The sequence below is a fragment of the Phoca vitulina genome, unplaced genomic scaffold (assembly GCF_004348235.1).
Source record: "Phoca vitulina isolate PV1807 unplaced genomic scaffold, GSC_HSeal_1.0 scaffold1, whole genome shotgun sequence".
Lineage (NCBI taxonomy): Eukaryota > Metazoa > Chordata > Mammalia > Carnivora > Phocidae > Phoca > Phoca vitulina.
Genome location: NW_022589704.1, coordinates 73,449,070 through 73,456,064, shown reverse-complemented (window position 1 = coordinate 73,456,064; position 6,995 = coordinate 73,449,070).

Below are 6,995 nucleotides of genomic sequence, written 5' to 3'. Positions count from 1 at the left end.
CATCTGCAAGTGCAGATTTTACAACAGCAGACTTTTTTCTCAGATATATTAAAAATAAGTCACTAATGTGTCAAATGTTTTTGATGTTGTTTCCATCCAAGTGGCCCAGGCACATTCGGACCAGCACTGCTGAGAGCAGGGCAATTACACACAACACAGATTCTTAGCATCAAATGGATTCATTATGGATTTCTGGAAGCTTGGTTTTAGCTGTATCAATTCAGTATGCAGGGAGGATAATTAAGCAAAAGATCAAGAAAACAAATGTAGCTATCTTCATTCCTCCAAAATAAAAACCCCTGTTAGGGTCTCCATAATTCAACTTTTCAGAACTTCATTTCAGAAAGGCGCTTTCAGAACATGTCACAAGGCTCCCTTGTCCCTAAGTCACTGCTTGTGAATTATTTCCGGATAGCTGCAGACAACAAAGCTTTATAAAACAAGAAGCATAACACATGCAGAACATACTTATCCTATTCCCGGCCCTCAGATAAGCGAGGCTTAAATTAAATGTCAAAGATGAACAAAATCTATCGTATAAGCAAAGAGCTGACCTAAATCCACCATATTTTGTTTGTCAACTGTGTATATTCCAATAAATTTTGTAATATAATAAGATGATCTTTGCCACCCTTTGACCACACCAAGCTAGATGCAGACAGTCTTCTGAAGAAATATTACTCTCTGCTTGACACTCTAAGTAAAATCTACTTATATCATTTGGTAGACTACGAGAGTAGCTTTAAGAAAATGTTAATAACAGTTAAACACCGCGTAGGTCACAAATAGAGAAGGAGAAGAAAGAGTAAATAGCTCATGCACAACCAGTCTTCACAAAGTGGTCTGCTCAGGGCTGTGACTAAAGTGAACTTACTGATGTGCAGTTTGGCTTTCCTGATAGGAAATCTAGAAGCTGGCTAAAGATCAAATGATTAATGTAAGGAAATTCAAACAGCTTGGGGAGGAAAAAGATCTTTTTCTCTTTACTACCTTTAATATGACTTTCTCGGTGACATAAACACATGCAGCAATCATTCCCAATCTTTTCTTTTCTTGGGCAGCAAAGCAAGCAACTCAAAACTCCTTCATGTCCTAACGATGAAAAGCAGTCAAAATAACCCCAGCAAAGAGAAGGGGTTATTCTCGTAAGAGAGAAGAGCAATATACTATCATCACCACCCCATTATGATTTCATGTCAGTGCTCCCCTCCAGAAGTCTGAACACACCCAAAATAAGCTCTTCAACCCTCAGCAGAAACCCATAGCCTGTTTCAGTAGCCATTGTGGAGAAAGGTCCAATCCTTCTGGGTCAGCTATCGCAAAACCAAGTCAGTTGGAATTGCGTGTCCTGGTTCTCAGTTTAAATTCCAGCTATCCCATGTACTGACAGGCCAGGATATTTAACAATACTTTTCAACCTCATCTCCTCATTTGTAAAAATGGAAGTAATAATGGGAACGTCACAGTGTGGAGCTGAGAGAATTACATGAGATGAGTTCCAACCTTGCCACATATGGTAGGTAGAAAAGTTGTGATGGAGGAACCTTGGAAACCATGGAAGGGGGCCTCATCTGACATCTGGCTCTGCCTTTCCTATTGGCCTGAATCTTGGAAGGAAGCCCATATCCCCCAGCTTGAAGATCGCAGCCCTTCTTAGGAAACAAGCCTGCTTTCCAATCCCCTCAGCTAGAATGGAATGACAGGACAGGCACCTTTCCTTGCCAATGGTTTTGTTCCTTTTAATTCCCTGATGACAAAACTTGAAACTTCTGTGTGGTCCTCAACAGTCCAAGGCTTCCCACACCTAAAGCCACCCTCTCCTTACATAACCCTTGTACTGTGCCCTCCACATTCAACTTTCATCTCAGACCTGCCCCCCACCAACCCACCCACCCCCGCAGCCTCCTTTATGCACCCTCTTTATTTGCTATCCTTTATCTCTTCATATTTCTTTAAGCTCATCCACGTTACCATTGGTGCCCAGAATCCTATATTTCTCAGGCACCTTCATCCTCTCCTTCCCATCTCTGTTTGCCTTCAACTCTGGCACTTTGATTAAATAACTCCTCAAGTTTCCCCCTCCTCTTCCATCTCCTCAGTCTCCACTTAGCTGAGCATTCACAGTATGGTTCATTATCTTTATCCACCCCTATCTCTACCTCCCTCAAAAGCTTCTGCTCCTTTCCTTGTGTTGGGCAATAGCATACCAATGGGACAACCCCGGCATGTAGTCAGTAGGCAATGTGACGTGGACTCCCCTACCTTCTATGGAGCTTCCCCAGTGCCCTTCTTCACTGTTTACCCTCTTCTCAGGCACTAGTTTGCTGAGGGAAAGGAAAAGGGGGTGGCTTTATGTGCTTGTCCTTTGGCCCTTACTCATGATCCCCAGCTGGGTTCCAAGCACATAACAGGCCAGGGTATAAAGAGATGTGGAACCCCACTGGAGTAGGAGAGGGGCAGTGAGGAGATGGGGGACAAAAAAAAAAAAGAAAAGAAGAGAAAAGAAGAGAGGGGACTGATCACCGCATTGCTGAAATGCCCTTCTCAGCATCTCTCATTATAGATATCCCCTCCCCTTCGCTTCCAGCACAATCTGGTCCATCAGCAGTGGCTCTCAAACTTTTTGACTAAGACCCACACTCATAAATATATTTTACACTACAGCCCAAGAAAAGTTTCAGCAAACAATACTTACACCTTTCATATTTGGCTACTCTGTGCAAAGCACTCATGATTTCTATTCTGTTACTCTTTTATTTCTTTGAAAGAAAATTTTGATCACATCCCATTGTATTGATTTTACAAACCATGAGTGGATTGGGACCCTCAGTTTGAAAAACACTGACCTACTTGCAACCTACTGATCAAGAGACCTCTCTCTCTTTCTACCTCCGTACCCTTTGTAAAAGTCCAATTCTATTTGAGATAGTCAACACAATCCTTTCCTGCAAGCTTCCAGAGGCAGAAAATCTTAGCAAGTTCCGGCCCTCTGAAGTCCTCACATGAGCAGCAGCCGTCCCCCACCCTCTACTGCCCGGAGAAGTCTCTAACAGGTACTTGGGCACTGTATCTGTTAAGACAGGTGGCACGTGTCCTGGAAATCCTAGTTTCTCTAAACACAAGTTTCAATAGAAATACAAAGAAATAGGAGTGAGAGGATTAACTAGGGGAAGAAGAAACGCGGAGGAAAGCATAGAAGTGAGTCTCTCCAAGGATCCCGGTCCCCATCCGGAGCTCTGTCCAGTCCCGCTGAGCACGCCAAACAGAACTCGGCTAAGCTAAGAGGGCAGCCAGCCACCGGCAGTCGGTGTCTTCAAGGGAGGAAGGAGCGCTCCCGGCGGCAGGCAGAGAGGCGCACTGGCTGCCCCACTGACCCTTCGAGCGCGCAGCACTCTTGTGGCCACCTGACGAGTGGCTTCCTCCGGCTCCCGGGCCTAGGGCTCAGAACTCGCGGTGCGAGATCGGAAAGCAGGGCGAGGATGCGCGCCTTCTCTCCTCGGAGCTTGGGAGTTGAGAGCACACGTGCGGGGCACGCGTGTGGCACAGATGCGTGGGCCACTCTCTCGGCTCTTCCCGCGGTGTGGATGTGCCCTGGCGCCTCTGCCCCACCCTATTGTGCTCCCCCACAACTGGAAAAAAAACGGTTCCCCCCACGTAATGTGGAAGAATGCCCCGGAGACCCAAGGCTGACCACTGATGGGCGGGTGCCAGAGAAGTCGGGGGCGCGCTCGGCCGCACGTGCTCGCGCCCTGACGCACCGAACCTGTCCAAGCGGCGTCGGGAACCTGTTGCGGCCTCCGCCTCTGGGGGACCGGACAGGGAACAGCTGGGAAAAAAGCAAGGAGCAGCTGGGGAGGGCAGAGCAGGAAAAGGAGGAAACAGAGAGTTAACCTAGGCGAGTGTGTCCTAATTGTTCCCAGGCTCCCTCGGCAAAGTCTTTGACGCAACCTGCGGAGTCAAACTCTTAACTCTCCAAAACGCAGTGGGCAGAGGGAGCGCTTGCGTCTCCACGTTCACCCTCGGCCGAACCGCGAGCAGGCACGTCCTCTTCAGTAATCCTGGGGCCTCGAAATCAGACCACGCTGCACGGGGGCCTAGTGAGAAAGCGAGGGGAGGGGAGTGAGCTGCTGGAGCCTCGCTCTCCGGAGTCCTCCCGCCGCTGTCGGTTGGGCCGGGAGCGCACGTCGCGGCTGGGAACAGGGGTGCGGCTCTCCTCCTTACTTCCCCGGGGTGGGGTGGGGCCCTGCGCTCCAGCGCTCCTGCTCACCCACCGCTCCAGGAGGCGCCCTCCGACAGAAGCGGGACTTGCCCTTAAGGAAACGCAAGATTAAAGTGGGAGAAAAGTCCTTGCAGGCCCCAGCGGTCGTTTCCAGTCGTGCTCAGGAAATACACTAAGGGGAAATGACTTTAAATAACAACCTCACCGTCCTAAATGGTTACGTGTGATATCCAAGTAGGGATTTCTAGTAAAATCTAAAAGTAAAAATGAAAAGCGGATTTCTGTGTTTATTATTAAAATCGAATTACTAAAAAATGATGACCTTGTTTGGAATTCATATCTTTCTTTCCCAGTAAAGTCAACCAATATCGACTGAACGCCCCCCGCCGCAATATAGCTATACGAATCGTGATCGCTCCGGTTCGAGTTCTGTCACATGCACGGATCTAAGCAGAACCTCTGCCAAAGACTGTTGCACCGGGCGCGCCCTTTTTAGTAGTTGCTGAGACCTCTGGGAAGGAACGGTTGGCTGGGAGTTGGCTGGGACGCCCCCTCAACCCCATCTCTCCTCTGTGGGACTCCAAAATCGAGTCAGGTCCTGACTCACGGGGTGCACAGGAATTGGATTGCTGAGAAATTCCAGGGCGCGCCCTCGAAGCGACAGTTCCTGTTCCTGAATAGCGGTGACAGGTGGGGGGGGGGGGCTTAAGAAGATATCTTAGAGATAGATACTCCGTCCTAGACCTCTGTTCAAACAGCAAAATAATACTGAAGAAAGTTTTTAAATCCGCGGTGCTAGACACCCTCTTTTCCCCCTCGCGCGCTGATAGGACCCGTCTCCATTTTTGAGGTGGCTGCAGGCACACACGGCCGCCAGACCGGCGCCTGTCTCCTCGAGAGAGGCGAGGCCGGCCGGGAAGACCCCCAGCCTTCACTCTCCGCTGCCACCTCCGGGCTGCCGCGCCGCGGATAAAAAAGGAAACGGACGTGTGTGCGGAGTTGGCGCGGAGCTTGCGGCGCGAAGATGCGCAACACGCGCGACGCCCAGAAGTGCTCTGGTGTTGCTACCCTGTGTGGGGCCTGTCGGGATGGAAATGTATCCTGTCCTGGAAAACTCTGTATCAAAATATTACCATGAAATACAACTTTTTCCTCACAGACCTGTTCATATCTTGGAAGTCTTCACTGCCGACGCCTAGGCTTAAAATATAATTAGATAATTGGATATTCGTGTAGACGCACTGACATCGACAAAGCCAAGAGAGTCTCAAGGCAAAGTGAAATTGAACCTTCAAGTGACATTCTTAAGTTGGCAAGAATATATGTTTCTCCTCGTCGGGCCCCTTGCACGCTGAGAACCAGTGTCCCTTAAGACCTGTGATTGATATTTTTAGTGGAAGGGGCACCCAAACTCTCTAGGGACAGAGTCATGCACCAAAAGGAAATGCACATGATAAGGTCATTGGGTGCTGCTATCACTGCAGTGTGCTATCACCGTCCTGGGTCAGGCGTCTCTCTTGTTAGAACCAGAAATGCAAACTTCCCTCTCCTCTCACTTCACTCTGTCTCTGTGTCTCTCTCCCTCTCTCTCTGTCTCTCTTCCCCCCCCCCCCACCCCACTTCCCAGCGAAAGATCAAAGCAAGGGTCGCCTGAGCACCTAGAGAGACTGCCGAGGTCCTCTGGACGTCGGAGAAGCCTAACCCACCAAGTAGCAGGCAGTAGCTCAGCTCACCGGTGCTTTGAATTAAGGGCATCTCTCCATAAAGTCAGGGCGTTCTAAGCATCCACTCAAAGTGAGTCTAGACTTAAAATTAGACCTTTCAGACCTGAGAAGTGTATGGTCATATCCTCAGAACAATGATTATGTATTTTCCATAGCTGGAACGATACACGATAACTTAAGAGGACGTGGGAAGATGAGAATGATCTGAAGCCTTCATTATAAAGTTTTAATCTCTTTCTAAGGAAGTTCCATACAACGTCTGGATTTTGCAATGCAGAGTGTCTGTTGCTTTTCGTGGGCTTTACTCATAGAAAGACTAGGGCAGGCTAAGTCCTCAACTGCGCAGATCTCGGAAGATGCAGGAGAGATGCTTGCGAGGTTCTTTCCTCGTACAACCCGGTGCGCAGCCGGCAGTTGGAAATTGACTCGATAACTGTGAAGCAGAAAAAGCACTGGCCACTTTGCAATTTAGAAATTACAGCTGAATGTACGAGGAGCCGGTGCAATCTGCAGGCGGACTTGGGAGAGTCCTCCCTCCCTCCTTTCACCCCAATTCTCCGGAGGCACACTGCCTAACACCTCATTGGCCTCGGGTGGTGCGCAGCCGCTTCCTTAAGGGAGAACCCTCAAAAGAGTTCGTTTCTGGGTTCAACTCTCGGGGATTCAGACTCGGAATGTAATTGTCTCAGGGCTGAAGGCACCTGGGAGACGAGCCCTGACGGCTCTGCAGACTCCCAGCATTTCTAAAGAGATTTCTCTTTCTCTCTGCTTATTAGTGTGAGGCTTTGGTTGGACAGAAGTTGTGAAAATAAAAGGAAATGGCAAGCCCCATCTTTTCAAAAAAGCCAGGAAATTGGATATTTCGCTTATTATTTAATCCTTTTTGTGACCACCCACTTTTGCCCCTCAGAGTTACCTGCAGAGAAACGTATCTGGTTAAAATAACCTTAAATTATCACCAAACCTGCCCTCTCTCTTTTTCTCCCACACACAAAACCTGTCTTTAAAAAAGGGAGGGCGGGAGGGAAGCAAAGTACAAACCACCTAAGAAC